The 11,437-nt window shown below is 41.2% G+C and overlaps 1 long non-coding RNA gene across 1 annotated transcript; it reads left to right on the top strand.

The window, feature by feature from the left end:
- Positions 1–2,608: 2,608 nt before the first annotated feature.
- On the top strand, positions 2,609–4,059 carry LOC125721009 (uncharacterized). The gene is made up of 3 exons (XR_007385653.1): positions 2,609–2,732; positions 3,483–3,615; positions 3,928–4,059. It is a non-coding gene; the product is annotated as an uncharacterized LOC125721009 (long non-coding RNA).
- Positions 4,060–11,437: the final 7,378 nt, after the last annotated feature.

The raw sequence follows: 11,437 nt of genomic DNA, 5'->3' as shown, positions 1-11,437 counted from the left end.
TGTACAATAAAGTATTTCACCACTGCTTCTTCCTCAGCTCCCACTGTTTGCTAGCACATGCATCTTTTGATTTCTTAGTGCAATCTGTGCTTTATTTTTTTTTTGTGAAATGTAAGTGCAGTATCTGTTTATTAAGTGCTGTGGTTTAATATGTACATTATTATTTCAGTGCTGTGTATACTGTCCTTAATGTCTTGCCTCTCTCGTATAACATGAGATACGCCCAAATTGACTTGCAACAAGTGGTCCTGGTTCCAAATCCGGACGTCGATGGATACCTGTATTTTATATGCTGTAGTGTGCTGGGTGTCAGACATTGCAATGCACCTTGCTTTGATTTTTACCCGTTAGATCAGAGGGAGGTAATCTTATCCAGAAAGGGCCGCTGTGTATGATGGTTTTCACTGCAATTCTCTGAACAGCGGTTATCCCAATACCTTGATCTTGCTAGCATATTTAAATGTGTACCTATTCAGGAATAGAGTGGTGAAGGCATTCAGAGGAGGACTGATGATTATCAGAGGGAACAAAGGGGCTGGGTACTTGTCAGTATCCAGTAGAACCACCAGACTCCTACACTGAATGGTTCTGGATGTGGCACAGACGTTAATCCCTCTGTATTAGGGGATCTGTCTCCAGTTTGTACTCTTCCAGTTAATAGATAGATTATCAGACAGATTTTCGCCCTAGTCCAGTACTCATTGACAGCCTAATACACCATGTTTCAGTTTCTCTTGATAGTCAATACATGTCACAGGATGTACATTACTCTGATGGGCAGGCCCTCTTACATATGATGGAAACACTACAACAACTTAAGAATAAGGGTCAGAAGAGTGAAATACATATAATGAGTGTGTAGCTCAGCAGACTAAGACTCTGTGGCTGTGATCAGAAGGTCGACGGTTCGTGCTCGGAATTGGCAGAATAGCCACATATCCACAGGCTTTTGAACAAGACCTGAAAACCCTGGGGGCCTCAAGGTAGCAGTCTCTTCACTGTGACCCCCAAGCTCGTTCTTGCCTTTATGGAGAGCAAGATGGGGCAAATTATTAATACCATGGGGCCTTAGCAGAATTACAAACCAGTACAAGGAAAATAGTTGTTAATTTTACATACTACCTTCTGCTGGCCTTATGAGAATATTCAGATTATCATTTTTCCCCATAATTGCAATTTTGACATTAAATTGATGATTTTCCCACGGTCCTGTGGCCGCTTTATATGGTAATTATTGATGAAAACTTTTTTGGAAAGTGAAACAATATTAAAATTGCTTTATTGCGTAAAAAAACTGTTTTTGTTTAGTAAAATAATGTTTTTCGCTCTTTATACCGCCGTCTTGTGGCAAAATTTGAATACTGCAGTTTAAAAACAATTAAATGATTTCTTCCCGAAATTGCAGTACCTACTTTAGGCCACGAGATGGCAGCAAGAAAATTTAAAAATTATTTTCCCAGTCTACTAGCAGGTTGTGGTTTTTTTTGCCCATTTTTGGTGTTAAGTCTTCATTAAAATAGTTTGACTTGGTCCAATGTATTTTTAATATAAACAATTGCCACACAAAGCTGCTAGTACACTGTGGGAAAATAATTTTTGTATTTCGGGAAGAAATCATTTAATTGTTTACAAACTGCAGTATTCACATTTTGCCACAAGACGACAGTATAAAGAGTAAAAAAAAAAAACGAAATTGCAGTACCTACTTTTGGCCACGAGATGGCAGCAAGAAATAAGAAAAAAATAATTAACCATCTGTGCAAGCAGGTAAACATTTACCATCTATATAAGTATTGCACATTGCACATTGCATAGAGAGTGTCCAATCTATGTTAAAGGTGATTCGAAAGAAGTCAGACTTCAGTAAAGACTGTACATTGGCAGCCATAACATAAGCCGTAAATAATTACCAAATGAGTCATCCCCTTTCAGAAACATTTATTGATATTCCTTCATAACACACAGACATAAGATTTTTTTCCAACTGTCAGCATCTGATCCAAATGGGATTCCCATTTCCTTTCTGTGGGATCCAACAGAACACACCATCAGTCAACATGCTTTCAACCATGCAGGACAGGACCCAGTCCAGGCCAAACCTCACGGTGCTGGTGTTGATAAAAAATGTAAGGAACATGCAGCTGCAGCTCACCCACAAACACAGTCCACAGCATCCTGAAATACTTTATTGTACAGTACAGTAAGTTTCTTTTTATACAATGAAATAGCAGGGGGTGGCATGGTGGTGCAGTGGATAGCACTGTTGCCTCACACCTCTGGGACCCGGGTTCGAGTTTCCGCCTGGGTCACATGGGTGTGGAGTTTGCATGTTCTCCCCATGTCGTTGTGGGGTTTCCTCCGGGTACTCCGGTTTCCCCCCATAGTCCAAAAACATGCTGAGGCTAATTGGAGTTGCTAAATTGCCCGGAGCGATATTTATTACTATTGTTTAGATTAAGTATATAACTGTTCAATGATTGAATATAACTTGATATTGTTGTTTGTGTTGTTTAGTTTGAGGTTCTAGTTTCTGTCTTTATCCGCTTTCGTTTCAGTAGGCAGCTGGTTCATCCCAGGCTCAGGGTCTCTCTGCTCTTCATCAAACCCACACCCCCAGTTTGGGAGCACCCTCTCCCTCTCCTCCCCCCACAGCTGTGACCGTTACTCCTCCTTGAGGAGTAACCGCTCCGCACCCTATCCCAGCCCCTATACCCACAGGAGTGCATCACCCAGTGAGCAGCCGCCCTGCCTATCCCCTCACACAAGCGCACACTGAAATCATGGTCCTAAGCTTTCTCTGTGGGTCACCACGATAGTACAGCACACCGACGATTACCCTCTGACTGAATCAGAATCAGCTTTATTTGGCCAAGTATGTCCACACATACTGGGAATAGTCAGACATTTAATCAAAATAATTAAGACAAGACATACACATACAGTTCTGTTGATATGCGACGTATATAACCTCTGCATTCGCAGCCCTGCTTCAGTTATCGATTGAAGAGCAAATTTCCAAAACTCACTCAGTCCGATAACCTAAAGTAATAAGTCATAATCCTCTTCATACGTTGCAGTAATGGCAATGAAATCTCACTCAGTGTTTATGTAATCGAGCGATGGAATTTCGTGAAATTTCCAAAAGTCCACAGAAATCTTCTGAAAAACATTCCTGCGGACTGAGTTTTTGATATTTGCTTTTCAATTAACACAATTCTCTTCAGTCTGAGGTTTAACAGAATTCAGCCATATGCTGTTCAAAAGAAACTCAGCAGAACAAAAACAGAAAGGACTTTACATCTGTCTGAAAGGAAAGTTGACACAGGCTACAGCAGTGAACAAATCAATCAATGTATTAAAGTTAGGCATTAAGTAACTGGAGGTAGTATATACATAACATGATGACATGCCTTTTCTGTACTGACCATATTAAGGAAACTGCCCACCACATACCTGCTTCATTTAGTGTTTTATACTTGCAGCTGCTTATTCAGACACCTCGTCTACCTGTCTGTCCATGTTGCCGTCCCATGACAACTGGTCCAGCCTACAGGTGCCGTCCCATTCCGGCATGTTACCCATGAGTCATAGCGGCACCTCCGGGAGCAGCTCCAGGTGAGCCCGTGCCTCCCCTCCCCCACCTGCCCCCATGCTGAGTCTTGGGCCCCCGTCTTCCCTCTTGTTCTCGCCTATACCCACATCCCGGCCTGTGTCTGCATCGTCTCACCTCGTTAACAGGTCTTTCACCTTCTTCTGTCCTGATCCATTCAGGCCCATCACTGCATTCTGGGACATGCTTTGATTTATTTCAGCATAGTTACTCTTTGTTTTCCTTTGTACTTTGCACTCTACAAGTAAAATGAATAAAAAATAGGCATTATTTTGATATTGTTTTAGTACAGTGACACTATTTGTTGTTTTTTCCAGGCAACACTGCATGCTGATTTAACGTCTTTCCTTAATCTCCACCCCATTGCTCACACACAGCCAGTATCCCGGTTTGTGGTCAATGAGCTCCTCCTCGCTCACTCCAGTTTCCCAGTCCAGTGGAATGTACAACAGCTTGGGCTCTCAGTTCCTGCGCAGCTCTACCACTCATTACCCAGGGCTCTCGCACGCGGCCACAGTGCCCCTCTCAGGCTCCCCCCTGTATGAGAGCACTGCCCCATCGGAAGTTCATAAAGCCTCACAGTACGACGCCTCTCCCCACGCGCGCTTAGCCACCACCTGGACTCCCATCACTCCTCCTTCCCTGTAGGGCGGCGCACTTCCATTATTATTGCAGTTTCTATCATCGCTCTGTTGCTTTTCTTGGTGCTGGACTTTTGACAGATAAATACAACATTATTTGTTGCATTCAGGGACAAAAGTAAGATTGGTCTGTTTAACACCCTCAGTCTCCACCCTATGAGCCCCTTGTTGGCGGCAGAATCAGGAAGATGTCGGAGAAAGCAGAGGTAAAGTGAATAGTCACCTCGACAATAATGTGGAAACCGCTTATGGTGATCATGCCTGTGTGGGTGAAATGGATCACTACAGTATAAGCGGATGATGATTATAGCCAGTTTTTCCCTTTTTTTCCCCAATTTTTCTTTTTATGCACTTTGAGATGTGTCTAGGTCAGATACGATCAAAATATTTTTCTTATTGCAGAAGTGGAAAAAAAATATTGCTCTCAGATTCTGTTCAGTTGTATCTTTTTAAAATAATGTACCTTGATTTGTGTTTGTTTAAAATGCCATTACCTGCTGCTTACTGGGCCGCTGAAAATGTCTGGCCCAGCTAAATTTCTTGGTTTGAAAATCTGGCCCAACTGCTTTCCAGACCCGGACTAGCCCTACTGAATCATACACTAATGTTATTCTGTTGTGTGGGCTGTTGTGATAGGGAGATTTACGGGTGGTGTCCCTGCTGCAGAATGCCCTGTCTGAACCAGCACCAAGAGACAGTGAGGGTTGTTGTTATCACCTTAATATTGTATATACGTAGTCTGTTATTTCTTAACTAATTTAATTGTGATGTATTCTTCTGATATGATGTGCACAGCTAACAAAAAAGAGAAAAATGCAAAACCAAAGGAAGGCTTTCTTTTCTCTTAAAAGTCTTTTTTTCTAAACCAACTGAGAGTCAGTTAGAGGGGTGTTCATTATCACTATTGTTGCTGGCATTTCTGAAAACGTGCCAGTTTTAGTCAAGTGGCTACTTTTCAAATGCAGTCCCTGGCCAAGATGAAGAAAGCCATTAAGTCGGGTTAAAACAAAGTTCATGAAGACTACATGATAATATTAAGCACTGACATAACATACAACATTTTTATATGCAAAATATACAGGAAATATACACTGCAACAGGCTAGGATAGACAAATAACCAAATACACTTGCAAGCCTGACCACTTTAGACCCCAGATTAGAAACTGCTGGTGAATGAGCATATATTTTTTCCAAGTTTTGTTTACTTTGCTGAAAGCAATTTAAGGGCTGTCAAGTTCTCACAAATAATAAAAAAACAAAGATTTTCCCACTATAGCCAGATGCAGTTTCTGTGGGGGGGGGTGACAATTTGTAGTAATAACTATTTCCTGCTGAAAAACACTGGTAAACTATCCACATGTCTCTGAATATCTGTGAGTCCCGAGACCTCCATGACACATAGATATAAGCTGCCAGTGTTGATCGGCAGGAAATCTTCTCCAAAGCCCCACCACCACCTCACACCAATCCACCCAGGGCTGTAGATGAACAAACTTCAAATAAATTTGCTGTTAATACAAACCGGATCAACTTGTGGTTTGTGTCCACGTTGTACCAGAGACAAGGGCGCTGGTACAGAGTACATTCTGCGTACAACACAGCCAAGACTTGACAACCTTGATATGATGCCCATGGAATCAACCCTATGCATGGAGGCTGCAACTCTTCTCCACCGAACCCTGTAGCCCATTGACTGCAGCCTCCCTCTGACCATCTTGTAGCCTGCATTTGGTAGATCATTCTTGACAGAAGAAACCAAATTGTCAAGTTCCTCACCACGGATGGAATTATATTTGTCCCTAACACAGAGCTCATACTCTTTCATTCTTCTTAAGATTGTTCTCCTTGAAACACCCATCAGTGTGGCTATGCAAGGCACAGCAAGTTGTGTATGGAGCATTTCTTTCAAACGTTGTTCTTCAATCAAAATCTTGGGTCGTCCTTTGGTGGCAGTGACTTCTTGTGTGACACATGGGGCTGGACGTTCCAGATGTGCCCTCACAAGGTCAAAGAGCTCTTGCAAAGCCAGGGTGATAGCAGGAGGTACTTCAATGTGATTAGACAGGGCCTGCAGAAGATACAGCTCCTGATGACAAAGGAACTCCAGGTAATCCAAATTTAGTGGAGTCGCGCTGAATCCCATTTCTATTTTATGCAGAAGACTTTCGAGAAGGTGGTATCTGAGCTGTTCACAGAACAAATTATAGTTAATGAGGTGTCAAGATCTTGTCTCTGATCAACACACTAGGCCTACCATTCAAAAGTTTTAATTATGAAAATGAAATGTTTTTGTTTTGTGAGGTGCTTGTTCATGTATGATGATACATTTTATATAAAGTTAAATAAAATCCACCAAAAACACTCAGTGGAGATTCCAATGTAGCAGGCAGACAACTTTATGGCTTTAAGGCCACTTAAAAAAAAAAAATTGGTTCTCGTCCCCGCCCGACCCACTGAAATGCCTCCAACCCGAATTAATTCTTTTTTTCTTCGTAAAAATCACATGGAAAATGCCCCAGAATGACGAAATTTGAATTTCCCGCGCATTCCACATCAACGATTGATCCACATTGTGTAATCCTAGTCTTGGAATGGTTTAATGAACCTAAATTTGACTCTACCTGAGATGGGCTGGTGCAAAGATTTAAATCTGGGGAAGTTATGTGGTACATGTTCTTAAGTACTTGTTTGTAGAGTTGCATTTCCTTGTTCAACCATTCAGGTTCCTGTATTTTGTAAATTCCTCGTGTTTTAAGATGTTTTAATACACTTTCTTTCTAGATATATATTTTAAAATCTTGGTTGTTCATTTAGAATGGGAATGACAAACAGAATATTGGTTTCAAATAGTATCATTTTTATATTCACATGAAACATCAGCATAAAGTATCCAAATCCATAGTTGGGAAGGCATTTATGAGATACATTTACATTCTTGTGTTTTCTTACATTTAATATATTTGAAACGCAACAAACTGGAAGAACTGAGGAGGCGTACTAAGTAGGTCTGCTCTCTTCTGTATGTATTTTCAAATATGTATTTTCTTACATATTTGAAAGTTCAAACAATTAAAATTTGTAAAAATAAATAAATAAATAAATAATCCCTCCCGCCCGACCCACCCCCTCCAAAAAAAAGGACGAGAACCAATTTTTTTTAAGTGGCCTAATAATGAGTGTATTTAGCAGGTACAAGGACAAAAGATATTAAAAACCTCTCCATTCTAATGCTAATTTAATAAACATTAACAGATAGCACTTAAGGTGGTTTCGCCTATAGTCTGTTAACACTAACCCGAGAACTAATATCTGAGGAGCGCTCTTCCCAGGATTTGAATTTATTAAATTGGCTTTGTGATGTTGTATTAAGAAATGTTATTCACAATGCAATTTACCGTACATTGGCCTATTCTTTTATATACAGTAAGACGAAGCGGGAAATTCCCAAATTATGATAGCAGACTGTGAATAAATAATATTGCACGAGATACCAGCTATACCGCATTGAATTTCAAGCTCTGCTTTAATTAAGACACACGCGATTCCAATCCTTAACGTGGAATATGAAAACAGAATCTCTAAAACATGTGAACATGTGAAGTGTAAGACTTACTTGCTCCGACATCATGACAGTGTGAATCCCACATCCATTGGTCAATTATCTTTATCTTCTACCAAAGCAAATAGCAAATAGTAGTCAATATTTAAAAAAAAAACAATCAAAGAAGCGGAGCCATTAGCCACTGTTCCCGCCTCCAAAGTGTCAAAATTCTTCCTGTCTAGCGAGCGAGCGCTGAGCAGACACGAGCGCGTAGATAGGGTCCAGCGAACGCGCGCGTAGAGGGGATGGGTTTTCAGCACGCGAGCGCACACACGCGCGTGGTTCGACTTTTGGCACTAATTTAACGCCGAGCGAGCGAGCGAGCGAGTGCTGTGCAATCGCGAGCGCGTAGAGAGCATGGATTTTCTGCTCGCGAGCGCATGCGCGGCTGGTTTTTATGCGCACGGCTTTTGGCACTAATTTGACGCCATACTTAGTATAATCAAAATACAGTACTTTGTCTTGTAAGAGCATGGATATTTTTACAGTGTAAATATCATAAATATGATAACAAAACATCTTAATATGTTAATAAAATTGACATAATTTATTATTTTATACATAATATTTGAAAAACAGAACACTATTCTAAATTGGAGCCAGCTTATTTAACACCTCATCATAAAAAATCATAATGTGAATAAATATGTTATTGACACAAAAATGGACGGTAGGCTCCTTATTTATGTACAGAGTTGTTGTAAAACGGGAAAACTTAGTTCATGGACCCTTACCGGTTGCCTTATGATTTGCAACCATAGGCCTGAGCGTAACTGGGCCAATGGTAGCATAAATGAATCGTTCCTCTTACTTTTTGCCAACACCCTGATTGCCGTGCATAAGCCGCACTTGGCACAACTCCTGTAAGCCACTGCAAACTAAGCCGACACTGCAGCACATCAGCTGAGCCTAACCTGAGTCTTCCAGCTACACTCTATGGACAAAAGTACTGGGACATCTGGCCACAATACCTACAGGAAATTCTATGAAATCCTTAGGCATCAATGTGGAGTTGGTCCCCCCTTGCAGCTATAACAGCTGCCAATGTTCCTGAAAGGCTGACCACAAGATTTTGGAGGGTGTCTGTGGGATTTTTTTCCCATTCATCCAGAAGAGCATTTGTGAGGTCAGGCATTAATGTTGGACATGGCCTGGCTCCTGTGTCCCAAAACATTTATCCATATAGTGTATCTGGGTATAAGCATGTAATACCTACGAAAACCACAGTTCATAGACGTTTGTACATGAAGACTAACTTTTAGTTCTAGCAGCAGATCATTTCCTAACTACGCGTAACACTTACTTGTGGTATAATTTAATCTGGTGGATTGGGTCATATATAACCAAAAGATTTTGGTTAACCATGAACAAAAACCATGAATTTATTGTAAATTTTATTTCTCTAATGCTATTTTACTCAACATTAGCTCTTACTCTGCATCTTGGGTCTGTTCCCTTCTCCTCCCTTTGCATATATCAATACACATTAAGGATATGATGGCTCATCTATTATGTAAGTTAAGAAAATAAGAGTAATTAAACATTCTAAGCACTATACACTAACAACATGCCCTTTAATCCAGGTAAGCCTGAAATATAATAATAACACTTTATTGATCCCTGTGGGGAAATTCTCATGACGATCAGGCATTTTGATCTTCCTTTGATGCAACGCTTTCTCTGCGTGGCTTTGAGCTGCATGGCTCTTTCTGGAGGTTAAGGTGTTGGAGTACACTGCTGTTTCTGCTTAGCCCCAGTGAATGATTTCAGCAGCTACCACATCAGGGCTGTACAGCAGACATAACACACAGTAACTCTGAAAATGGTGGCTCCATACACACAGATAAATCCAATATAGAAGTTGGTTCTAATTGATCTACTGAAGATAATATTAATGGAAGTAGTTACTTAAAACCTCAAGATTAGGGGCTTCCATTACTCCATTTTAGATGTAAATAACAATATTTCAATCTGCATTCAAAAGGAAGAGGTTATTTTTCTTTTCCCAATATAGTATTTGTAATTAAAAAAGGACAAGTGTGTCAGACATATACGTTTATTATTCAGCGCCATTTCGTGCTGCTTGATGATGTGTGGGGGACCCCAGGATCTCAAGGATTCCTCTTCCTGATCCCTGCTTCTGTAGTCTGCTCTGGATGGACCTGCTGTCTCCTGCTGACTGGGGCCCATCTTCAGGGCGGCCCACCACCTGAAGAGCCTCAACAGTGTGCCTCAACATCCCTTCGGAGAAGCTCAGATCAAGAGCTTATGAGACCAACCCGGTGTCTCTGCTGGGGGGGGGGGCACTGACTAGGGGTTAGCTGGCTTGTATTCCTCTGTCTAATGTTGACCAGGAAACATTCAAGCTACATTTAAGCTGTAATATGCAATTATCTTAGCTGCAGGGTTAAAGTTATGAGTCTGCTCTTCCTCATGCTGAAAGTACTTTTACTCACTGAACAGTGTGAGGAAAGCAGCCTAAGGGAGGGCATGTAAGCTACCTGGGGGTAGTTAGCCAGGTAACATTCCCTTGTTCACCGACAAGGGCGGATCAAGAGAAATTTTCTTAGGGTGGCATGAGGGTGGCATGGAAATCAGTTGGGGTGGCAAAATCAAAGCCGTTTCTTTATACATTTGCAGGTGTTACATTCTCTAATACTGCATGTACCATATATGGTTAAAATACATCAAATCCAAGGAACTCACAGTCTCTCCTCCCAAGCACCTCAGCTTTGGAGTGTATGTCTATTCATACTTCCTCTGCTGCTTACCTGTTTCACCTTCTTGCCCTGGCTCAGCTTGATCTTCTTCTTCTTGCTCCTTCTCCTCTTTCGCCATCCGCAACTACGTCTGCTTTTCCTCCCTGATCCCTCCTCTTTGTGTGTAAGAAACTAGTGATGTCATCCTTTCTCTTCATACCTCTCAGTAGTTTCTGAAATCATGCAAATGCAGATTTAACATTCCTGTTAATACTTACGATTACCGCATTTTGTTTTTGATGATAATCACAGGTTTCAGCCTATACTATAGCACAAAACAACACTAAATCATACACATTGACTGATAATCTCCCTGCCCTTCATGTAGAAAATGTTAAACCTCGTTTTCATGATTTATTGGGCTAATAACACTTATCTTGATGCTATTGCCAGAGTGTAACAATCAAACCGTCTGTGCTGAAATCTGAAATGCCCCCGGTGTTGATTCCAAATGTTCTCTGTCACCAATCTTAGGTGTGGTCATAGGTTGCTATTGGCAACAAGAAAAAAATAGGGTGCGTTCAACTTCATGCAGCCACTTACAGCCCTGTCTTAAAGCAATGCATTCTGGTCCTGATGCAATGCATCATGGTTAGATTTTTTTGTCTAGCACTGCAAAATGTCACCACATGTCACCATGTCACATGGTACAAAAACCTCGCGAGAGCAAGATGACTTAAGACAGATTGTGCAGCCAGCACGCAAAGGGTACTGACAGTGCTGCACGATCTGTCTTAAGTCATTCTGTTCCAAGAATGCGTACCCATGCGCACTCGGAAAGACGACATGTTGCTGCTTGATAGGTCTCATGTCGTGAAGGACTGT

Source organism: Brienomyrus brachyistius, unplaced genomic scaffold (assembly GCF_023856365.1).
Source record: "Brienomyrus brachyistius isolate T26 unplaced genomic scaffold, BBRACH_0.4 scaffold27, whole genome shotgun sequence".
Lineage (NCBI taxonomy): Eukaryota > Metazoa > Chordata > Actinopteri > Osteoglossiformes > Mormyridae > Brienomyrus > Brienomyrus brachyistius.
Note: the sequence above shows the minus strand (reverse complement) of the source record. Positions and strands in the feature narration are given on the sequence as shown.